Raw genomic sequence first — 26,381 nt, 5'->3', positions numbered from 1 at the left:
CCCCCCCCCCCCAGTAGCCTTGGGTGATCTGGGAAAGCGTTAATTGCGAGAGGACAAGGAAACTGGCTGAAACAAGAAATGCAATCATTAAGAGTAATGTTGCAGTTGTCCATGCCTCATTATAACATGCATACAAGGCAATAAAATGCGTGTTTCACAAACAAATGTTTTAACAAGTGTAGTTCAAGAGCCTCCAGCTGTCCAGATTTACACCTATTTCTTCCTTTTTCCAACCTTTATTGCAAATAAACTTTATGCTGTTTCAGATGTATTTCTGCAATAACAAACTTCCTGCATTCAGAAATAACTTTTCACTGCTTTTTCACTAAAAAAACCCACCGGTGTTGTGTCCTCCTTCAGGTTTTCCAAAGAAACCTAGTTGCTCTAAAGAAAATAAACTCCTCCATGCCTTTCTAGAAGCATCCCCTATCTTTAGCTTTGCGCTTCTCATATGGAATATAGATTCGCAATAGTTGTATCTGTGGCTTCCTCAGGCAAGCACAACTTCTAAAGATGGGAAAGACTTTCTAACTTTATGCATTTGTTTATTTTTGAAGTATTAAAAAAAAAAAAAAGGAAGAGTAGCTAAATAATCAGATGTAAAGGTCATCAAGTGTAAGTACAGCTTGGAACCGGTGAACTATCGGACCCAAGAGTAAAGCAGCCAGAAAGAAAAAAAAAAAAATAAAAGGTAACAGATTCAGCATTGTCCAAAAGTTCCAGACCAGTGATTAATGTGTAAGATAATGGACTTGGGAAATGAGTAAACACTCCCGTGCTCCCTGCTTTGTGCTTGAATGACTTGATGACAAGGGCAGAGCAAGGTGAGAATTTAAACAGGACTACAGGAAAAGAGACAAAGACTTGCGACAGCAGCGTGTGAGGAGGGGGAGTTCGCTGGGCTGCCTTACTGCAGTGCGCGGGAGCCGCTCCTCGGGACAGAGCCCTCCAAATGTAATCATTTCAACTCCAAGGTTTTGGTGTGGTGTTTTTTTTTTTTTTTAAAGCCGCAATAATTAGAGCGCTTTTTTTATCTCACTAATCAGAGACAATACTTGTTTTAAAACTTGATAGAACTAGTCATGGTTTCTCTGAATTACGCCCTTGGTTACGTTTCACCTTAGATTTAACGTATTAATAAAGAACTCCTAAATGATGTTTTAACTGAGGATAAGCGATGTTTTAACTTAAGCTGTAGCATCATGCATTGTTAGGTATTTTGATGAAAAATATACTTTGAATTTATATGCACTTACGTGTTGCTGCATTCGATGAACTTTCTTAAACATTTTCTGTACTCTTCTACAGAAATATTTTATTAGTACATGACATACAGATAACTTGCCTCTGTCTATTTAGAAATAACTGAAGGCACACAGGTGATTCACAACAAAACAATACTTAATAGCAATCATATTATTTAACAAATCTTGGATTTTTGTCTCAGACTGGATTTACTGCTTCTAATGAAGGTGGAGTCTCCATTTTTTCCTCATTCTTTTTTTCCTCGGATAGATTTTAGCTCTTCTCATTCATTTAAGTGATTTGGAATTTAGGTCTTTTAATGCTTATCTTCCAGTGTTTGTGTTACTAATAACCTGTTGGATCTTTTAAAACTATAGCTGCTTAAGAAAAAAAGTTAGATTTAAGAAGCTGGATTTCTTTCTGTTTCATATTATTTTGTTAGGGGTTTATATTTCAGGGCCTTTCAGAAATGTTGGTTAATTTTAGGAAAAAAATGTTTTATCTGTGTAAGAATTTCAAAAGCTTAGGCTTCACAAATGTGTCATTTATATTCACTCAGATTTATTACAATACTGACTTGTCATTAGAATGCCACAAAGCCGTAGTCACAGGTCTCATTGTACTAAGGGCTGTACAAATCCTAAGTAGCTTATAGTGTAAGGGTAAAATCCTGATTGATTAAAGTTTGAGGGTTTTTTTTTTCCCCTTTAAATATTTGACGACTATGTTCTAATTGGTGTTTTAGAGAATTTTCAAGTTTTCCATGGAGTATCTCTTGTTTTAAAACCGTCCATGTTAACTTGGCACACATACTGCACTTAATCATTGTATACTGATTATGGGAAAGTTTTTATAATTTGTTGTAAAATAGGTTTTATGGTGTTTTGAACAGTATAGAGCAAAGGAAATGGAACCAGAAAGGTTCTGTTACAGTAGCTAAGGGTCCATAAAGCCATAAAACTAACTCAGTCCACATTTAAGCAGTTAGATATTTTCCTAAATGCAATACAAAATTCCTAGCTCATAGTGGGGAGATTTTTGCAACTATGTAGATAAATAATGCTGCTCCAGGTTTTTCTTCACTTTTCAGATTCTTCAGTCCAGGTTTCTTCAGTCTTTGAGCTGAATATGTCTGAATTTGATCTCAGAATGGTTAAATGGAAAACATGCATCATTAGAAGTTTCTCATTCTGTAGTAGTTTATTGCCATTTCTTTACATAATTATTCCCTAACAGGAGTTCAATTTATAAGTTGAACAAATGACAAATTTTGGTGTAATATTGTGCAACACATAGCAGAGCTATTGGTATTGTCCCATCCTCACTGTAGAGTATTTCATGGGTTAGATCTCAAGTCACTAATGCATGAATGTAACTTGTAGCAGCCTTGTCAAGCTCAGTGGATGCATTTATGCCTATATATATGTATGTATGAAGTACCAGCTTGACTGATTGTCTTGCATTCTTTTGACGTAATGTATGTCAGCTCCACCACATATAGGATGAGAACTTTTCTGTTTGAGCAGCACCCAGAAGCTGGGCAGCACTGTACTGTAAAACAGAAAGGGCAACTGTATAGTTAGGGCTTCAGTCCCGTGAATGGTGTCACTGCCTTGAAATATATACAGATTCTCTATTGGAAACTGGGAAGATACAGTTTTAGGTACTCTGGTAAATGCACTTGGTGTTAACTTTTATGCTTTCTTATGGGCCAGATTTCTTGGATGCCACCAATAAAAGCATGCTTGGAGAAGATCAGTGAGTGACTTGAAGCGTGGTCGCTAGCCTGGTCCAACACAAGCGCTGTGACATCAGGTGGTTGCTCATATGTAATCAAATAATCACTCTTTCAAGGAGGGTGTATTTACTCTTTGATATACTCTGGCATTATATTCATGTGCGGAGTATTTCTTCACGTGAGTTCAAATCCTATTACTTCATACATTCTAGTGATTATTTCTTTTGCCCTACATTTCATATCTATTTAAGGCTTGCACTTAGAGAACAAAATTGTTGCTTCTTCCTCCTTTAGGTAACGCATACACAAAGTACATCCAGAGTTAGAGAATCTGGGTGCCTAATTCATCATCATCCCCTCATTTATACCCCCAGAAGGTTAACGAAAGAGGCACCAACACTGTATATAGGTCATCACTTTCATGTCTTTCACTTAGTAGGTAACTTCTGTGCTTTGAATCACATCAACAGAGACCCAAATGAAGCCCAAGAAGTATTTTTGTTCTAGTGTTTTTTTGTGTATGAATTCTACTGTGATTTTGTTGTAGTTTTCCTTCCTGAGTTTTCGAATCCTTTTCCATGAAACTCACTTGCAGGGACTTTTGTTACAGTTTGTATCCTCCCATTCTGGAGAGAGCTGAGGAAGTCAAAATTCCTAAAGACTCCTAAAACTCAAATTTTTGATTTGTTCTGAACTACAGACTTCTCAGTCCATCTGGATTTGGTCCATTGTGATATGAGAATTAAATTTGTGATACATTCCTGTAGGGAACTCTGGCAATTGATACTGTTTGTCACAACTGTTGCTCTGGTGAGGATCTGTGGAATATAGTTATGTATCTATAAGCCAGTGACAAGAGTTTGGCCTTGGTTTTTCTTGCTGTAGTAAAACATTCAGCTTCTCTTTCAGTTTACTATGCCACAGCTAATTTTCACAGTCCTTTTAACTACACATGAGGAATGATGTGATATTAACTATATATGTCATTAATTTTAAAAATTAATTTTATATCACATAGTAATTTCCACTTGTATTTCCAAACACTCTGTATCCTTTAAGCAGTGTTATTTTTTTTAAAAAAAAAGCCAAAAGAGAGAAATTGGAAAAAAAGTAAAATGTCACATAATCTGTAGGTATTCTTGAATGTAACAGAAGCTTAAAGTAGTCTGAATTTTGATTTCTATAGTTTATATTGGAAAGGAGAAAAATCAACAGGAATTAAAGAAAGACATCTGTCAAACAACAGAATTAATTCAATTGATCATTTGTGTTATCTTCCACATTCTCGGAGGTAAAAATAGTTATATTACTTTACCTGTCCTACTATATCCATTAAGTTATGTACAAGACAGGCATTTTTGTCATTATCAATCAGAGTGAAATAAAGTCCAATGTTATTATTCAGACTAGAGAAGGTTTTTTTCCCCTTTAGTTTTCTTCTGAGAATACTGGGGAAGATGGAAAGCATACACATATTCTGATAATGTCTATTTTATAGTTTCTTTTTGCTAGCCTTAAATATATTATTTTTACCAAGGCATCATATTTGTTTTCTATTTTGAAAGCTACAGTAGTTGCTATAAAAAGGTTAAATTTGCAAGCACTTATCACACATCAGTAACTGAGATCTCCCACTCATTTCCTATTTGAAGTACAGGGAAAAAAAAAAAAAAACCAAAACCACCCTGTGATTGCTGTTGGCAAATGAAGACTTTTAAAATGGTACCCGCTGTAGCTTCAGTTAGAAATGTTCTTATGTCTTAATAGAAAAAGGGGAGAGAAGGGACACACTGACTTGCTAAGAAATGTTTGATTAATATGTAAAGTAATCTGTTCCTGAAGAAAGCTATTCCTGAAGGAACCGTGCAGCATACATAAATCCCGTTACTTCTCTGTCTCCAGATACGTTTATCATTGTGTTTGTGGTACACATAGGTAGATTAATAGATACACACATAGAATCCTATGTACTTATTGCTTTAAGCTATTGCATGTTCAAACAGATGTTGAAGCCAAGATTAGCCTTTTTTTGCATGTGCTAGTAGTGTGCAAACCTTTTAAAGGCAACTATGAATTATTGCTTTGGTTCAGCATGAGTGCAGTAAGAAGAAATGTACCTCATCTGTAATACACTGTGTAGACTAATATCAGCTTCTTTTTTTCTTATATTGCAGTGAGATATTGATCTGGTAAAATGGTACCATATTGGAGCTGTCTGTTGTGGTATTCATCATGCTGTCACATCCCTAGTGCCTTGGAGTTATTGAAAAGCAGAATTGAGGGAGTTCTGTCATTGTGTGTTGCAATCCATTCATAAGAAAGTTCACGAAAACATCTGAAGTAGTATTCTGGCTTATTTATATATTTACCTCTAGTGAGAGCTGTTTCACTTCTTTGGAGGCTCAGAACCCTCCTAGTTCAGGCACAGGGACATTAATAGGCTTGGTTACCTCTTCTCAGACATCTTTCTCTTGTGTAACATTTGTTCTTTAGTCAAAGCTCACACCTGCTGCCTTTACTGATGCTGATGCATTTGGGTTCTGTCCTTTGGGAGTAATATATCTGAGAGCTGTGGCTTCATTGCCCTTATGCTTTTATCTGATAGCTGTGAGAAGGTAAACGATGAACTTTTATATGTAGAAAGCTTTTAGTTTCTTCCCACACTAAAGTATCAGCTAATGTTAAAAGAGCTTTCAAAAATATATAAAGATACTGTCAATCTGCACTGAGTAGATTAAACAGTTTGAATGAATTATTTTTGTTTTGGAGTCTGCCTGGCAACCTGATGATGAATTTAGAAGGATGTCATGTTTTCTGTAAGGCCATGATGAAAGAGGGATTTATTTATACATATAAGCAACAATCTAACTATTTAACCCAGCTGAAGTAAAGGTCTGCTCTGCAGCTACAGCCCCATGACTTCCATAGTTTATACATACACTGTAAATAATCACCCCCAATATAAATTTAGTATATAAGAGATTAGCAGAAGAGCAATTAAATTATCATTTGTTTATTTAAAAAGTTCTGAAGAGAATGAAGAAAAAGCATAGGCATTACAGGTTGACTTCATCTTGTAAGGTGCTAAGGACATCTTGTGACTCTCTGAGGGCTCATAACTCTGGTCAGCTATACTGGGAATAGGGAATGTTCATCAGTTTTCTAAATTGGTCACAAAATTCTTCTTAATGACACAAAATGTGTTGATTCTTTATATTCAAATATTTTAAGAAAGAAAAATTAGCATACCTTTGTCAATGTTGCAGTTCCTAGAGCTATAAAATTATGTTAGTGTTATTGGAATTTAAATTGGCATTGTTGCTTTCATACTTTAATAAGAATTTATAATGAGTTTTGATATTGGTGCAAACCTGACTGTATTATGGATATATAATAGCCAAGTGTTCAGTATTTTTTAATACACAGTCACAGCGTGCTTTACAGTTGCTCGGAAGGAGCCTTCTGTGCTGTTAGGATGTATGACATGAATGCATATTAAGATTTATCCATGTTCTGTGTAATATGCCTAAGAAGTCCAATAATTTGACAGAAGTTAACGGAAGGCATAGAATTCAAAGCACATCACTATTACTTTCTGATTGATTTGCTCCTTTTTTCCACTTAAAAAAAAATTGTTCTTCAGGTCTGCAAATCAAACCAAAAACTTACCTTAAATCCCCCAAAGGAAATTAAATTTAGGACTGAAAGTACACTCTTCAGGCAGGTCATCTATGGCTGGGTGACACTTCAGATTATGTGACTTTCATATGTGGCTTTGTTGATTTAAACAGCTCAGCTGCATCTATGTAGAGTTGGAAGAGTTGGAAGAATCACCAGTTGAGCTTCTGTGAACTCTTATATTAACTTCCCACTGAATGTCTGTAGGATTTCATTATATTCTCTTGAGTTCTCTTCTGTGCAGCTGCTGGGGAAAGAAATGTTTAAGGTCTTGATGCTTTTGGAGCACCTCTTTTAATCAGTATTACTTAGTGGTGTGTTTTCTTTTGAAAACTTTGTATTCAGTTGTGCAACCTGTGTCACTTCTCTGCCTCCTCGTTCTGTTTCTTACTGCTTCTTATACCTTACCCAGACCACCTCTCATGCACTACTCAGGCAGGTGCTGTAGCAAGATGAGTTCTCTAGAAGAGACTTCTTTGCTTTGCTCCATCTGTTTATCTTGGGGCAGCACACAGACAACATTGCTAGTCATTTCCATATAGTTGAGGCAATTTTTGTTGCAGTGTAGAAAAACGCTTGCAAAGAAGTCTGCTCTGTGACATATTTCAGGCTTTTCAGAATATGGTTGTCATATATGGCCATGCCAGTCTTCTCTTTGAACCCTACCTCCTGCAATATATCAAGCTGATCTTTTTTGATATTTTCTTCAAGGTCCTACCTAACTGTCCTTGGCTCCATATCTTAGGTTTCTTTCATCCCGCCATCTCCCATCTTTTCAGTTTTCAAGAACTATCTCCCAGAACTGTCTTCACAGCTCTCCATGCCTACTAAAGACCTTCTATGGGATGGTCTTCAAAGCCCAGTGTTGTTCCTGTGAAGTTTCCTTTGTTTCAGTCCTAAGAGTGCATGTTTGTGTTTTCCCAGAATCCCTCTTACCATTTCAGTGGTCTGTGTGAAGACTTGTCTTTATGGGAAGGAGAGGTTTGAATACTAGCTGTGAGGAGAAGAAAGGACAGTTCAGCAGCACCTGGAAGCTGATGAGGGAAGGAAAAAAGAAAGACTGAACCGTAGGAGGATAAACTGAGGGGAGCTCAGCATTATAAACCTCAAAGATAATGGAAAAGCCTCTCTCCCTCAAAATAAAAATAGTGAGGCTAATAAGACCTATGCTTCTCCATATTACAGTCTTTTTGTGGATATCTTATTCTTTTTTCCCCCTCCCCTGCTTCATCTGTCATTGTCTTTTTATATGTACGCTGTCCGGAAATGTGTCTTCATCTGTGTTTGGAAAACATCTAGCATACTGTGGGGTGTTATCACAGTGTAAAAAATAACTCCCAGGACAAGATTCTATTGCTGTATTTATAACCGATTTCAAGAGAAGGAGGATCAGGTTCATTCTTTATGGCTTTTTCACCATGCCTGTATATTGAAGACATTTGATTTACTTAACATATGGCCAAGCGAACTGTTTGGCATATTGGGAAAAATATGTGAAACTACTTTGAAATGTTGCAAATGTGTTTGGAGACCTTTGTGCCACACTGAGCGTTTCTGTTGTTATTCAATTACTGTGGTTTATTTTTTAATTTCTTTTCCTTTTCTCTAGCTATTCTACCTATCTTCTAAGTTCTCTCTCTTAGCCAGTGAAAATGTGTATGCTGCCATAATGAAATAATTTCCAAGTCCTATAGAGTATTTAGATCAACAAGACCTTCACTTATTAGAAAGGGCAGAGTAGTAATGCTTTTGGCAAAACCATTATTGTGGTATTGGTATTCACTAGAAAGGACAGAAATAGAACAACACTGGCCTCCATAAACAATTCCAATTTGATCTGTGTACATGATAAAATCTTGGCTTCTCAGTGCATTTAGGTGCTGTCATAGCTGTTGTTGCCAAATAAGAATGCAGTGTGATGTTATTATAGTAAACAGCACTTAAGCACAGCTGGCAGAATTGATCAGGGCCACATTAGAGTGAACTTCAGCAGATGACTGACGCAGCAGAAACAATAACTGAATATGCAAACAGTTCTTGCAATGAATGCTCTGGGGATCAGGCACCATTATTTTTGACTTTGAACAGGGAAAAGGGGCAGATTTGTAACCTCCTTCCACACAAAAGGGTTCTGGGTATTCTGTAAACATCTGACTGCCATTTATAATAGTAGCTAGTTACAAAGCAAAACTCTAGACTCCCTTGACTATTTACATTTCATTAATTATTAAAGAAAAAACATAAATATCAGATAAGTTTGTTTAATGTTTCACACAGGATTCTTTTTTTTTTTTTTTTCCCTGGAAAAGCCTTTTCTCAATTAATGTTAATCATTGAGGACTTCCTGTTTAAATTGCACAGAAATGTGTGTTTGCCTCAGTAAGGGCTTTTTTTCCCCTTCTAATTATTGTAAGAGCTAATTATGTGACCACATATTGCTATTCTTTTATTGTAATAATTTGGATTAGTAAAAATAAACAGAGGATAAATAGTGTATGAACCTCATTCTTGAACAATGTAAATCAGAACTTCTCTGCATATCTTCGGAATTTGCACACTGCACATTACCAAAATATTTAAAATCCATGTAAACAGCTATTAATGATTGTACTTTTACATTGTACAGTGTCATCTTTTGGTTTATTTGACTATTAATGCAAAACAAAAAGCTCAACAATCCAAACCAAAACAATAGAAACCTTCTTTTTCTATCTTCTTAGCTGAGTTTGTCTACTCATATAATGAGTTTTTTTCTTCAAACAAGATGCGCTTTAAAAGTGAACATGATTAAAATGGAGGGAAACAGAAGGTAGAGGACATGAAAGAAAAAGACTATTAAATGAATACTTGAATCTGCCTTATGCAAGGCCCTGTGAAATCTTTTAAGTTTCTTACTGGCTCTCCTTGAGGAATGTGGATGGAAGCTGTGCTGAGGATTTCATTCAAGTGTTGTGTGATACGGAAAAGGCTGTTGGAGTCTCAGCTGAGTCCAGCTTCATAGCTCGGTGGCATCAGATTCTGTTCTGAGAGGCACTGAGAGGCTGCCATCGCTTTGTCATTGCCAAAATTAGACTAAGAAGCATACTGGGGCCTCACAAAGTGCCTGTGAAGTTTTTGTAACAGTCGTTAAGTTATCCTGTTTATCATTAACATCTTCTTATAGCCAGCCTGGGCCCTGCCTCCTTCATTCTAGGAGCAGAAATAAGTAGCTTCCAAAATGTACATATGCAGTGTTTCCTGTTAATTTTACTTCAACTTTTTATTTTACTCTAGTCTTCTGACTTCTGCAGAAAAGTCACTGCACTCAGAGAGAAACTGGAGTTTGTCTTCTGATTTCTCATGTCAGAGGTGGGATTCCCTATAAATGACAAAAAGTGTGCCTCAGAATAATTTTATGGTCATTTTATGGCTTACTCCTACCACAACTAATTTCAGCCATTTCCCCAAAAGCAGTTTTACACAAATGCAATATTCTTATTCATGACAAGAAAGCATTTCATCTAAACTGCTGACCTTTGTTGAATTTTACAGTATTTTGCTTCCTAAAAGTTGCATATTGAAAGATGAGGGGTGTAGAGATGAGTTGCAAACTTCTGGAAACAGTTGCACGATGCTGTGATGTGATATAACAGTAATTCAAGCCTTCTGTTAACTGCACATAAAGAAGCATCGCCGTTCCTCTGATACCCATCACTAAAGAATATGCTTTAGCGTATTCTTTCAGACTCCCCCCCCCCGCCCCCAGCTCAGTCCAAGGTTTCAGACTTTTTTTGTGTATGGGATGTTTAAAATCCTGAAATCCTGAATAGAGCCAGCCAGTCTCGTGCAAATGACTGTAGTAGGTCTACAGACTTACCAAGACTGTGTTTCACTAGGTGCTTTGCTTTAGGATTGCATGGTGTGCAAGATTATGTAATAACAGAATAATGAATCCAAAAGTTGTAATCCAGACTGAAAGGGAGGAAGAAAAAAATGCTTCAGAAAATTAGTGTGTGAGTGTGCCTCCTGGTCCTCGCTCTGATATGAATAGAAGTATTATGCTAAATACTTTTCACCAAGCTCATGACTAGAATTCATGAAACACTGAAATGGAAACTTTTTAATGAACATTCATCATACAGGTGCTCCTAAATTGTTTGTTCAGGCCTGTTATAATCTAGAGACACGTAGTCCTTTTGGAAAAGGTGTCTTGTAGACGGCTTTATAATGCTCTGTAGAATAAAGTTGCTAAAGTTTCTGTTGTAGGACAGTTTCTTCAGGAGATGAGGTTACATATTATATTACTTAATCACTACAAAAATAAATCTTCCGATAAGTGGTGTGTGCGTCCGCACACACACACATATATCTATATGTGTATATATGCATAAGCACGTGTGTACTCATTGTATACTTGAAATATGTTCTTTCCACATTGGAGAAGCCCTTCAGTTGAAAAATCCTATACACGAACATGTTTTCTCATGCACAGGATTTTTCTCATCACAGGGGAAGGTTACCCTGTCCCTGAGAAAGCATCTGCAATCTTCTGGCGATTTTGTTGATAGGAGCAATACATACATTTTTGTTTATGCTGGACTCTTTTTTATCAGCTGAAGCAAATATCATTCAACAAGCACAAAATTATAGTGTTGTATTATGCAGGTCTTCATGTGCTGAAAAAGTGGCTGCAAGGTTTCCTTGCCAGTTCTTTATTGGAACCAAGTGTTTTGGACATTTTTTTTAAAAAAAGTCATATATCTGAGCATCAGTGTTTATTCTCAGTTGGCTAGTAGTCTTATGCTAACCTCCTGTATTCATTATTTGTTTGTCAAGAATCATGGACTGCTTCGCAACCTGAAATTCTAAGTCCTTTTTGGCTGAAAATTAAAATTGCACATTTTCACAAGAATTAGATGTGGGTTCAGACTGGTAGTGCTGTGGACATCCCAGTTATCAGTAGTAGCAGTGGACTGATGTTGAACTTCAAAGCTACTGCAATCAGTCAGTTGCTTTATCATTAAGAGAGATTTTCCCTTTGTCTGATGGCTATGAATGTTGCTAATATTATTAAGTTGACAGAACCATGATTTTTTTTTTTTTTTTTTTGTGTGTGTGTGTGGGAGGTGGAGAGTGCCGAAATTTCATATGGTTTGGGATCCTTTCAAAAATCTCAGCTGAGTCTTTCTGCTTCCCACTGACATTTGTCAGTACCTTCCACTGACATTTCATATAGAGAAAACAAAGCTGATCTATCCTGGCAAAAGATAATTTATTGTGGCTGGACCAGGACATTGATTTGTCCTTAATGTAAAGCCAGGAAGCAATGCATTTTCCTGGTTTAACTTGCATGTTTTGTTTCTCACTAAAAGGGTCCAGCGCTCATGTTACAAGTTCAACATCGGTATCATTTGCTTTTTTTGGCAGGTCCTGTAATGACAGCTGACAGTTGGAAGCTTAACTGGGTAAAAGTACTAATCTCTTCAGTAGTTCAAGTTCCCATAAATATTAAGTTAGTCAATTTTATCTGCCTTTCCTTCATTATTGGATCTATGATCAAATTAAAGTAATAAAATCCATGTCCATTATGCTATTTTGTGGTCTAATTTTGATTGCCAGTATAGATACAACTCACAGAGACAAGCATTTATGAAAGTCAAAGTGAAATACTTGCTTTGTTTTTCTGAAAATGTGTTTCCTTTATTTTTTTCCTCTCAATTTTGGATGGCTTACATTTTAGAAAACAAAACAAAACAAAACAAAAATCCACCCATATGGGTTTTTTTAGTAATTATGCCAATCCTGATGTCAATGAAATGAGCACTTGCCTTAGGCTGCAACAGAAGAAAAATAAATTGAATGAGTGTATTGTTCTGATCAATGAAAGTATCTATCACTGATCTGGTAGTGGATCAGATGTGTTCTGCATTTGAAGATACTGCTTTAGGATCTAGGCATAAGCGTCTTCCGTTTTCAAAAATCCAGTATGATACATGAACAGTTATAATCTTCCAGTGAAATGTCTCTTATAAAATAAAATAATTTCTGTAATTAACTTTATGGAAAAAGCTGTGTTTTTTGTTTGTTTGTTTTGTTTTTTTTTCTTTTCTTTTTTCTTTTTTGCTGTTGTTGTTTTTAAGGAAAGAAACACTGCAAATGAATTTAATCCAGTTCTACTCTTACTGTCAATACAATTCTGGAAGTTCAGTGAAAGATATTTTCAGCCCAGTTTTGTAACGCTAGTGGAAAGGGCATCTTGAAAAAACAGATATTTTAGAAACATAGATGTGACTTTGTTGTTTATGATGCAACATTTGCACACAGTTATTTCAAGGAGCTAGTGTGTATGACATATTGGAACACAATGATGCTGAAAGTAGATAATGTAACATTTAATAATTTCAGAAATGCATAATTAGATAATAGAATATGACAGCTGGTGTTATTATGGTCTCTTTTGTTAGTCTCAGAAGTACCTGAATGTATCAAGAAATGGTTTTATTTTCTTTTTAATGTATTTTTAAAAATTTCAACAGGTATAAATAATAACATAGTTCAGTTTCCATTAAAAAGTAAGCACTTTATATGTGTTTTATATTTTTCTACACATTATTATTCAATATACATATGTTAGATCATTTTGATATATTATGATGCTAGTGAATAAAAATCATAATTCCATGGGATGCAGTAGCAGGGACTGTTTTCTTCCTGTCTGCTTTTGATGGAGGAAATTCCCTGTTTATATAGGCCAGAGTATCAGAGGTTTTAATTTTATGCCATTATCTGTACCATCATATGATTTTTGATATCCTGCTTTAAAATACTGGTTTGGGTTTTAGAACAGGCTTCACCAGTATGTGTGGAAAAAAAAAAAAAATCTCTTTAACAGTGTTTCTTCATCTTCATTTAAAAATCTACAAGTACATATAGCTGGATGAGAGTTTTTGCTTAAAAATATTAATAAGAAACCTTCAACTCATTCATCAAATTAATAGATGATAATACAAAATTAAACTATGGAATAGTACAGATTAACCTTGTCGAAGCTAAAATCTAGAAACATGCACGCCTAGTAAATTTTGTAAATCTGCTTCCCTGTGTCCTTACGCACTCATAGAGAAAACTTGTCTGAATTAAAAAAAGCGCCAGTATTTCTGTTGGTTGGAAATTAAACATTTTTGGATTGGACAACCAGGTTTTTGCCAGAGCAGCTCCTTCCCATCTTCCATTATCATCTTGTAAAGGGAAGGACAGGGATTTATCTAATCTATTGCCCTTTCTGCAGTATTTACCAGTAGAGGCTTCTATGGATATAGGTCCTTCCTCGTTTTCACATACTATATTCAAGCAGTCAGTGATTTACAAATTTCCAAGCCTGAATTGTAATCTTGACTCTCTTTCTTATCTGGATTTATGTTGTCTAATCTCCTTCTGAGCAGAATTAAGAGTTTGACTGTCAAAACATCCTCAGGCCTCGACTTCCATGAGTATTGCTGAAGAAAATAGTTCCTTAATTTGTTCTAAACCTGTTGCCTGATATTTTCAGTATGTACTTTCAAATTCTTGTGAAAAATTATGAAAAAATAAGATTGTTCCTTTGTAATCCTTTCCACCTTAATCATGATTTTATGACCTCTTGTCTGTCCTCATTCAGGTGTCTCTGAATCCTAGTTGCTATTTTCTGCATCTTCTGTAGTTCCACCACACTGCTTTAGAGGTGGGAGACTCAGCACTGCATAAGGCCAATGTGTAGCCTTGTCATCTGCCCTCTCTATTCACATCATAAATGCCACAGTATGGATTCAACAGCTGTGTTTCTGAGTGGCATGAGTTATGGAAGGGGTTTTTCATATAAAAACCAATTTTTTCTCCCCATACTTGCCTAGGTAAACTTGCAGACATGAACTGTGCCATGCATAGTGAATCATTTAGCAGCAAGGGCTGAATAGAAAGATCCCAAATATATTTTTTTCTTACCATAGGTTACTGTACTGATTTGGAATGGTCTTTGAAGGCAGGGTTTGTTGATATTGCCAAGATGAGATGTCCAGATGAGAGAGATCTGTTGCTACATGCTCCACAAGACCCAAAGGACAGTTCTTGTCTCAGCACAGAGGATAAGTATGACTAGACAAATATATATGCAATGGCAACTACCCAGAAGGAAGAAGTGAACATGCCCCTTGGGAAAAAAATCCTTCCTATGCCATGTAAAAGTTTCACAGTTTCTGCTCCATAAATGTCAAGAGTTTTGTAGGGAAGCAAAATTACTTGAAGAGTTGAAGTAGTAAATAAAATTTGGTTGGTAACCAGAACAATTTCAGTTATTTAGTTTTCTGGGGTAATCTGAGTGTCCAGTCTGTTGGAGATTTCCTGTTGATTGAAGGAGCTGCCCATCTTATTTTAAAACGTTTGGTGGCACTAAGTTTAGTTCCATCTGCCTCTCAGTTGATTTACTTTCTTTTTCAATTATTCTGAATTTCTTCTTTCAGTCACAGGTCAAACTTTGGCATTTAGAAATAAACATAATTTAAAATAACTAGTTGCCTATATGTAATAGTCCGAAGCAATCATAGCTGAAATCTCCAAGAACTCAGGAGAAATATAAGAAAATTTAAAAGGCTACAGGAGTTCCAGAAATTAAAAATAATTTTAAGAAGTCTGATGTTAAAACCCAATTCAGCGAAGCTCTGATTCATGTGCACAACTCTATGCACATTCTTAAATCCGGTGGGACCTCAGCATATGGCCAAGTGATTTGCTAAATTGGGACCTAATTAAGGGCAATTGTAAAAGTAGCTGCTATTTAAGCAATTATGGAATCTTCAGTTAGAGTTTGACTGGAAGTCTGAAGTTAACAGGGTCTTCTAAAATCAGCATTTCATCTATATCTTTTTGTTCAAAACAGAAGACTAAGTAAATAAAACACATATTAATTCATCATTACTTACCACAATTGACAATATTACGTACTTTTAAAGGATTTCAAAGGTATTTATTTTAAAACATTAGTCTGTTTCCTACCAGTAAAAGATAAAAAACCCAGGGAGAAGTTACAATGATATGTGCTCTTTGGATCACATGCAAAGCTACAATTCCTTAAACTGTTGTAATTTTAAAGGTTTAATATCTCACAGTTCTCTGAAGTATTTACAGTGTGATGTTGTCACCTATCAAATATAGGTTTATGAAACTATGTTAGAATATAAGAAAAAAAAAGTTTGTAATGTGAAATGATATGACTGAAAGAAGTAGTGGTTTGTAATTTAGGCTTGAAACTAGAATTAAGGAGTTTTAATCTTGATATTTCTTACAATAACTAGTTCTAATTTTAATATCTTTCAGAATATTTTGATATCTAAACTTATTTTTTTTTCTTTTTAATAAAGCTTTTTCAATGGATTTCTGTCATATTATGGGGTTTTGAAGCAATTGCATATTGTGGAATACAGATGAAAGAAAGACTTTTCTGTAGTTTATCATAGTGGGCAATGTTAAATTGAGGTAGAGTATCTGGACTATTTGTCCTAGTTTTGCAATAGTGGAAATAAGCCTTACAATCAGCACATCTCATTAGTAGCTCTTCTTTATACATGCTTTCTAAAAATGTCTTTTAATTGAACTGCTATGTCTTCTACTGTGAGAAATTATTCACAGTCCATTTTGGTAGGCGTAGCATAAAACCTCATCAGATCTCATCAGATAACAGATAAGTAAATAATAAAAAAAGAACTACTGGTATATATTGTTCATTTTGAGTCTTCATTTTTTACTTCTTCAGTACAACTTCATCAGGGTTATGTTGTACCATACCAAACAGTTAGGTACACCATCAGTGAGACCTTTCCTGGTGCTTCTGCAGTCATTCCTACTGTGGAAACACTGCAGTGTAGCCCTTTCTAAATTAATTTAATTTTTAGTGAATCTATAGTTCTTTTTCACTTTTTCTTCTCTCCATGGCCAGTAGCACCAATAACTTTGTGAAAGCTGGCAGAGAACTGATTCGATCAGTATTTTTTCACTGTTTGGCTACTTCACATCACTGTGACTTGGAGCGGCCTGCAGTTTCCTTCTGTGTCTGAATATTCCCTTATAAATCCATCAGACCTTTCCTGTGGTGCGAAAGAGAAGAATTATATCCCACTTCAGCCTTTGCTTTTCCAATACTAGAAAAGTCAAACTCTTTCAGCCTTGTCTTGGAAGCCTCTCCATTCTGTGATCATTCTTGCAGTCCTTCTTTAGACCTGTTTCTCTGTGAATCTATTTGGTTGACTAAACTTATACAGGCTAAATATCTGACTGATGCCTTATGTGTCAGTCAGTTGCTGATCTATCTGATATGTTCAAGAATAGTATTTGTCTGTTTCATTGCTGTGTCACACTGGTGGTTCGTAATCATCTAGGGAATCAGGTAATAAACCGAGATACTTCTCCTTGGTTATTCCCAATTTATGAGTTCTTGGTTTACAGCAGCTACTGTTATTTATGGCCCCTGAGTGAGTGACCTTGCACTTTGCCCCATTAAAATTCATAATCTTTCCCCAAGACCTTCCAATTCTTTCAGTGTGATGCTCAATCCTCTTCTAAATTTGTGTCATCAGCATGTGTGTTGGACATTAGTTAAATTATTAAACAAAACTGATCCAAAAACTGATGCTCAGTGAGCTCAGCTATTAGTTTCTCTACGCTCTGACATTTCCTCTTTCCAAGAAGATGATACTTTTCATTCTTTGTTTACTTATCTTTAAAATTAATATCTATATTTTACTGCTGAATACACATCTTTTCCACACTTCCTCTTTTGTCGCCTTTGTTTTATGTGCACTCAATTTTATTTTTATTAACTATGACCATGATTTTGACATTCTATGCATTCTTTTAGGCCTATCTAATATTTTCAGTTGTTGTATAGCATGCTTATTCTTTAGTACTTGCTAAGAGATATCACAAATGATTCCAATACTCATGAAGCAGAAACACTGATGGAAGTCAGTAGTTGTTAAGATACTAAGAAGAATGACAAAGCTTCACATATTTTTTAGGCAGGCAAGACTAGTCATCACGAGAAAGAATCTGGCCTAGCATGCTGGCTAATACAGAATGGATCTGCTTAAAAAAGGTGGAGGGCTGAATGCACACTAGTGGGACTTCAAATAAGAAGTCAGGAAAATTAATGACACACCATAATACAGAGATTAATAGACAATCTCTATCTCTGTCTATCCTCAGACAGCCTTAAGATATACAGTGACTTGGAGGTCTAGCTGGAAAAACCCCTATCCTTCTGTTTTGGTATGGGAATTACGTCATGAAAATCATAGTTTCTTTTACTGTGAGATTTTAGTTGTTTCTTTTTTTTAAATAATTTGTGTCTGTATTGTATATTTTGACAGAGAGTCCATTTTAAGTACTGAAATGACCTTCTGTGCTTAAGAATGTCTAGTTCCAATTCTTGTTTTATGTTTTGTAGATCTTTTTTGCTGGGTCAAAAGTAAACCAAGTTTAGCCAAATAGAGTTTTATTTGTTTACTGGAATCTGTAAAAAACATAGACAGTTAATTTAGAGTCGTGTTTGGTGAACTAATTCAACCCTGAAATTTCTGCAGTTGAGTTAGCTGGAAGCTCTGCACATGATGCTTTAAGAGACTTAAGAACTTGACATTAGCTTCACCCTTCCAAGTGCTCCTATAAACCATTTGATTTTTTCCTGTTTTTTGTCTGAGAAATTTTTACAAAATGATTTAATGTTTTTTAGGCCTGTAAACAAATTCTAAGTTGTGATATTCCATCAGTTGTCCCATGTTACAAGCTATTTTGTGGTTACTGTAGCTGTGTATAGCAACTTTCTGGTTTATCTTTTAATCAAATTACATTTAAATTATTCACTTTAAAATACACTGAATTATGGTAATTTATGAAAAATATGAAAATATATGAAAGCTATCTGAAAATACACATAATTTTCATATAATATGGCCCCAAATCAATGTATCTTAAAAACTTTTTCCTGTATCACATTTCATGACTGCAAGTCAAAACACATGAAATAAAAAAATCACAAGAGAAAAGTGCATGTCTACATCTGTGTATAACTGATCATGTCTGACAGAAGCATAGATGACGTTAAACTTCCCAAGAGCAGGATCTACTGACAGAGATGTGTGAAAAATAGAACAGTGTCTGCCTTATTTTCTCTGAGAGAGATGCAAAGATACACCAGGCTTTTAAGATGAAGGTTACGTATCTTCCTAGTGTTAAAGTGTTTCAGAGAGATGCAGATAATTTTAAATGTATGAACTTGTTACCTTTTTATTATATTCCCTGTATGTTTCGTTGAACTCTCCTGGACCTATTTATACTCATTGTATATAAATTGATATTGTTGCCCTTTTGAAAAGCTGAAGGTTGATTTAAGAAATAAGTTAAATTTGCTTTAACATGCAGCAGGTTTTTTCCCCATCTTCTCCATTTAAGTTGGAACAGATTCAAAGCTGGTTCAAAGGAAACGCATAATGGAATGATACTTATTGCAGGAACTTTGCCATCTTAGAAGAAAAATTAGTCATTTTTAAGACTGAGAGGCTACTCTCTGCAGGGCAAAGCAGTTCACAGTACATATCCCACTACTTTAGTCTCCCCCTTGACTTCAGGCTAAAGTACAATCAGTTAATTCAATTTTTAGAGAGCAAGGGTGATACTGAGCTTGTTTAATCTCTGTGGTGTACAGTGTAAACGTCTGCATCTGAGCTTATCATCTAGACTCCATGTATAGTCAGCAGAGAGAAATTCTATGGAGCAATTAATATCATCCTCAGTTAGGCATGGAAAATAAGTCAAGTGAATTGTGACATAAGTGCTTATTTCGCAACATGTATTACAAAAAGATCATAGAGTAACAAACTCAAATGGCAACATCTGCATTTTAAGTGTCTGAAAGTAGGAGAGATGTCTTTTTACTGACCTATGTGTGAATGAACTGTATACTATATGTTTATTAAAAAGCATTCACACTTCTTTCTGTATGTTGAAAATGTGAAGTCAGACTTTTTAATAATATTTGAAGCATTATCCATGTTAAATATCATCTGTGTATTCTAAACCACTGTTAAAATATCTAATCTTCACTTTGGAAAACAAAAACTTTTCCTAAAGCATCCAGAAGGTTTTTATGTGTCAGTGGTTCAACTGGTAGATAGTTTTCTGGCATATTTTGATTTAAGCACTTCTAATTGCTATATATCTTCTTCTGACTCTCAAACATGAAACTTGTTCCTTCCTCATTTCATTACCTGAAATTGCAGTCATTCTTTCTTTCGTTCAGAATAATTCATTTAGAAAAGCATTATCTGAAGAATGGTTGTTTTTGCAGAAGTATTAAGTGTTTAGTAGGTAACTGGAAATTTTATTTCATGGTGGATTATCTTAGACAAAGAGCAGAAGTTTTACATGAGCTATATTGATGAAATTTCTGTGATCAGTGTACTACATATACTTGCTTTTTCCCAAGGGACTCGCTACAGCTTTGAAATGCTCTCCAGGCTTGGGGCAGTAGGCAGCAACACCACGTCAAGAGAAGCCTCAGGGTCAAAACCCTATTAGTTGTAAGAATAACTTAAATAACCAGTGAAAGTAGAAATTATGTGTTTAAACATAGAAATGTTCCATTTTCTAAACTCTGCTAGAGGAAAGGAAGACTATGTCATGTAGTTGAAGGAGCTTGAAAACGATTAACACCTTAAGTTGCCTCAGCCAGAGGTGCTCAAAGTCTTAACATCTCAGACAGTGCTACCACTGGTGCTTCCCTTTGAGTAAAATCTATTTTGTGGCAGAATAAGTCAAAGAAATAGCCTTCTTCCCCATTTTTTTGCAAATTTTCTTCCTTTCTGTACAGCTCATGGGAAGAATTAGAGTCTGACCCTACTTGATCCCTCCTAATATTCTATGAATTCTTGAAAAACATAGTGTAAGTACAGCATTGAGTGCTTTAAGCTTAAAAAAAAAAAAAAAAAAAAAAAAAAAAAAAAAAAAAAAAAAGTCAACAAAGTCCACAGGCCTGAGCTGTGCTGTTGTTGAATGCTTTTGGTAAGTTCTGCTCAGTGGTGTCCTTTCATCTGTGCATGTCACTGCCTCTGAGTGTGTATGGGTAGTATGAATCTGTACTATGATAATATTGGTTCTATTATGTCATACGGTATTTTGGCTATTTCCAAAACTATTAAGTGTTGGGGAAATTACGAATTGCTCTTTAAGTCACATTATTCTTTTAAAGTATAGAAACTGGAATTGAAAATGACCCTTCTAACCATTAGCATTAGTGGTTCTGAAAGGTGATTGACTTAACAGTGACAGATTTAAAGCTGTGAGTGAGAAGATATTTGAGAGAGTAAAGCCAGTAGGGCAAAGTCTGTAGATCTGTGACTTTCAGGGAGATGCATAGAGGAACAGAAAATTGCAAGGTGGTGAATGGAGAATCTCTGCTAGGTTTTGCTCACAACATCTTTGTCAAAACGTTATGTTCAAGATATTACTTTTACAAAATTGCTCTTCATGTGCACTGTATGTTGTGCTACATTTAAAGTCCCTACAGGGGCTTCAGTTTAATAACTGTGCTGTAGAACTTGTTCAGTTCCTTATAACTAAATTAATTCAAATATTTGGGACTGTTGCTTTCGGTGTTTGTTGTTGCTGTGCTCCGTTCTGACTCATGCATATGGAATTCAGAGGTTTAAATAGTTCATATGTCTGTACTTCGTAGAACACATTTGTAGCCTAAGAGGATACAGTTTAATGCTCTCTGGGACTTCTGAGGCCTCTTGTGTTTCTTACTGTCTTTGCTTGTTAAGTTTTCTCTGGAGATAGGCAGCTTCTGTTTAGACAGTGTGGTAACTGTTGACATTCCATAGGTAGGCGTGATGAAACCTTCAGCACTATATAGCATACTACATTAGACTGTCACCTGACAAAGTTTTCTCTGCAGATGATGTATATCATCATAGCCTCAGTTATCATTTTGAAATTCAAGCAGTCGTCAGTACACCAAAGCTAGCTTTTGAATGTTTGAAATAACAGAAGGATCTGTCCAGAAGTTCAGAATGAAAATTAATTGATACCTGCCATATTTGGTAATGAGGATTATGGCTATTGCTCTAAGGTTCTTGTGACTCATACGAGTCATTGATACCAAAGTTTTTCCACAGCCTGTTTAACTGCTGTGGTTTTAGGAAGACAGAGGAGGAGGTAATTTATCTTTCCAGAACTGTTTTGGATATTTCCAGGCACTCTGCTTAAAACTTGTTACTTCAGTAGTAATGATAAGCATTTAACATGCTTCCACGGAGACTGCTTATCATATTGCATTGCATAAATGCAGAAAATGGCACTTGCATGTGGCCATGTATTGTAAAGTGACATGCAGCAGCATTCCATTCATTTCCAGTTTAATGTATTTTACCATTTCTGCAGCTGCAAATAAGGTCTTGGGTGAGTTTAAACAGTGCTTGACAGAAAGAAAAGGGTCAATATAAAGAAGCTTTTTTTAGAAGGAAACTGATTTTACTAATTGTAACATGAATTGATGCTTCATCCAGTCTATTACTTCAGTTAGGATTTAGTTGCAATACATAAATATCTGAGTAGCTACATAGAGTTACAATGTAATTTGACATTAGACATTACTCTTTAAAGAATCAAATAATATGTAATTTTCTTTTCCTTTGCAAAAATAACCATCTCTAAAGACAGTTTCACATATTAGCAAACTTTCTTTACCCCAGTAGCTCACTTACCTAACGTTTTAAGTTCAGAATCGCCCATGTTTATGTATATCGACATTCATTATAAACTGGATAGTTCATTTATCTACTAAAAAATGATCTTTCATTACAACTGGCTCCTCTCTTGTTTTAAATATCCCCACCATTTTCAGTGAAATTCCATCATTTTATAAGTAATAAATGATATTGAGTGAATCTTGTTTACTGGTAATATATAACAAAGAATTACTGTCAGTATGTAGTTTGATTTCCCATTCAATTTCCATTTAGTTAAAGCTCCAGCAGTGTAAGGACAGCAAAAATGCCTGTGAAGAGACAAAAGAGAAGGTGGCTAAGGTGGAGGGGCCTATGATTTAGCACTTCCTCAAAGTACATTAAAAAAAAAAAAAAAATTCTCCTCATGCAAGATGCATTTAGTCAGCCTTGGGCTCTTTAAGCCACAAAGTAAGTTTAAGGCCATATTATTTTTTTATTTTCACCATGAATTTTGGTTCATAATTTAGTTTTCATTTAGAATCTTGTACTTGGAAAAAGTGGAGTCTTGAAATATTTTATATGGTGTCTTTTTGCAGCTGACTATGATGGCATGGAAGAGTAATTAAGAAATACAGATGAAATGACTGTTCTAATGAGATATGCAATGCTAGGTATTTTAGGTTCATGGAAGTGTATGGAGACCTATTGGACTGGTATTTAGTTAAAATGGTCACTGTGAATAATTACATCATATATACTGTAATTGCATGTGTAGTGTATTCCTTCAAAAGGGAAATGGGATTACATAATCCCTGAAGAAGTTTCTAGTTTTGTATGTATTTTTGAAAATTTGAGGATTAGGTTAGGGTTACATGTGAATTGTAACAGAAATAAATAGCAAAGCAATGTGTGGCATTGACAACCAAGCAGTCCAGTCTGTTTCTCAAATTTCAGATCTTTAATTATTTAAAGTGTGTAGAGTTTTTGCAAGGAAATGATGTTTTGATGAGGTTACAGGAACTCCCATGAAATGCACTTTCAATCCTAACTTGTTTTAATAAAGATTTTATCTGAAAATTTCATAGGTCTTGGAACCAGCTCCAGCATTTAAATCTCACTGGCACTGGATTGGCATCCACAGGAGGGGTTTTGTGCTTCAGCAGGTATTATCAGACCAAAACTTCTGTCTTGCAGACATTCATGAGCTAATGAAAAGGAAGGAAGAAGGTGTTATATCTACACAGATTTGAAAATAATTAACAGGAATGGAGAAAGGGAAAACTTTTTTTTTTTTTTATATTAGCAGTCAAGGTGCCTACATATCCTAGGTCTAGTGCTTTTATATGTAATGTGAAAAGATGATCTGTTTTTCTTTCTTCTTCAATCTGGGTGGTTCAAGAGGAATAATTTCATTTTGTCCATATACTTAGTGCTGTGTTTACCCTCCCTAGCTCCTTCCCTCGTATTTACAGAAAAGTAGGAGAGAAGAGAAAAGGGCAGATAAATTTAACAGTTACGTAGGCCTAAGAGACATGAAGCAAAATAACTTATTTATTTACAAACCTTCTTTGTAACCATATATTCCTACACATTTCTTATTTCTCTTTTTCTAAACTCATACCATCTATAAGGGGTTGCAAATCCCATCTCTCATGTCTTAAGAGGCATAAACCTGGTTTCTGATACATGTTTTAAAAATGTTTGCTATAATCATGGAAGTAGGTAGGCTGATCTGCGTAGGCTTATCCCTCTTCCCCAAATATCCAAGAAGGGCTGAATGAGGCTTTTCCTCAATCCAAAAATCATACCAAAAATCATACTTGTATTTTGAGGTGTACATTTAAATGACAAAGTGAAGATGTTGACAAATACAAAGTGGAAAGCTTGAAAAACAAACAGCCCAGAATAATGTTAAATAACTCTTTTTATTCCATTGCCCTCATTCCACTGAATTCAAACCACATTCAATCTGTGATGATGTAAAATATAAAAATTCAAAGAGATTTTGGAAGATGATCTATTTTATAGTGATAGGCAAAGTCCAATATTTATTGTGGAGTCATGTTTGGTCCAGGACACATTTGCTTTGTCTTTTGTATCTTTTTGGAATGTAGTTTTTCAGAGGAGCTATTTCTTATCACTGAGATAGGTGCTTTTTGTAGACTAATCCTGAAAGTACTGTAATAAGTTGATTTATCCTAGCTTTATACTTCCAGATTCAGAGTTAATACAGTTAATTTTAACAATTATAAAGATTTGGAGGTTTCAAAATAAAAGAGGTTCTGTAGTAATTTATCACTGTATACTCATATATTGCTGTTTATATCAAAATCTCCTGCGGAATTAAATTTAGAAATATTTTGAGTAGATCTCACAGAAATAAGAAAGTTACTTGTAAGATCTGTTGAGAATTTTATGAAGTGAACCCCATCTGACCCTGGAGCCAAGAAGCTGCTCCATAGGTGATGCTTTTTATTGGACTGAGTTTGAAGAAGTCACAGCTTCATTCCGACTGCCTTTCGTTTCAGCACAAATGTACTGAGGTAGTCGATTGCCTTACAAAGCTTTAAATAGAAAAACTGAACAGGTGGTTTGGGTTCAGGAAATAAAATAAGCTATATTATTGTAGACAGGGAAAATTCTTTTCTCATTACACACTACGTGGATAGAATTAAACAGACAGCTCATGCTGAGAAATTTGAAACTCAGAGAATGCAACAGTTAAAAAGACAGACAATAAATGTGGTAGTAATTCAGGGATGGACCTAAACAGTCTACAGTAGAGCAGCTAACTCAAAATAAGCAAACCAAAATAACAAAAAAACAAACCAACCCTGTTATGTTATCTTTGACAACGGAAATCTATTTTATAAACCAAGCATAATGATGACTTCATTTCTCTGATTAAAGTTAGTCATCTGTTTATTTTTCCAGGGTTAGTTAACTTTATTCGCATGGGATTACGTTAGCAATTATGTTTAGAATGAAATCTCTCTTCATTTTTAAACAGATTTGGGGAAGAGAGAAGAGAAAAAAATATTTGTTTGCCACTCAGTAATCCAGTCCAAATGTTCAACAGTCCCTCTGTGGCAAGAGGCAGCATATGACTTTTAAACTAGATTTGGTGCTGAACACATTTGAACAATAAAATCTTAGATCACTAATATTTGAAGTATTTATTTCTAATTTGCTCACCATCTGCTCTGAGATTCTTTGGTTCATATTACACATATTTAAAGGCCCCAATACTTTTTAGAGTGAAATTAAAAAAAAAAATAATTATTTTCATTTGGTCTGGGAAGTAATACTGCAAAAAGTTACTTGCACTTTCTAAGAAGTTCAGAAATGTTTCATGTTGGATTTTTATTGTTTCATAGCTTATCATCCTTTTATTTGTTAAACATAGCATTTCTTGAAGAAAATGGCAACTTTATTTTGGTATTTTTATGCTAGTTTTTTACTAGGTAATTAACAATATTAAATGAGCCTATAAATTTAGAGAGAGCCTTAAGAGTAATTTTAGACAGTGCTGATACATTCATATGTTTGAATTTAGAAACTACCAGACATGAATGAGTGCTATGCATTAAATTCAGCACCTGATCACGTGCATGTTGGAAGGTATCCAGAGACTGGGCGAGCAAAGACTGCCGCTTCCTAGTTGTGCCACCGAAATTAAGATTAACTCTCTAGAGAAGGCAATTGAATTAACACAGCATGTTTTATGTGCAACAAAAACAAACTTACCTGTATCACTACTTTGCCTACAACTTTCAGAAATGCAGTCAGGTACACACTGCAGCGGCTGTGAATAAGCTGATTTTTCACATTAAACATTTGTTGTCTCTTCTTAATTATATTTTAATGTTAAATTTTAATGGTTTAATTATGTGCACATTACCATTACACTCTAAGAGAAATATTCTGACAATACTGATGGCTGTTTAAATGATAGATTTATAATTTGGTATTTTTTCTCACTGCTTAGG

The 26,381-nt window shown here is 35.1% G+C and overlaps 1 protein-coding gene across 6 annotated transcripts in view; it reads left to right on the top strand.

The window, feature by feature from the left end:
- DACH1 (dachshund family transcription factor 1) overlaps positions 1 to 26,381 on the top strand; it is a 271,940-nt gene that overhangs the window by 412 nt on the left and 245,147 nt on the right. The window lies entirely within an intron of this gene.

The sequence above is a fragment of the Athene cunicularia genome (genome assembly GCF_003259725.1).
Source record: "Athene cunicularia isolate RWA chromosome 1 unlocalized genomic scaffold, athCun1 chr1_part1, whole genome shotgun sequence".
NCBI classification, from domain to species: domain Eukaryota; kingdom Metazoa; phylum Chordata; class Aves; order Strigiformes; family Strigidae; genus Athene; species Athene cunicularia.
The sequence above is the reverse complement of the archived record's forward strand: the minus strand, read 5'-3'. Positions and strand labels throughout refer to the sequence as shown.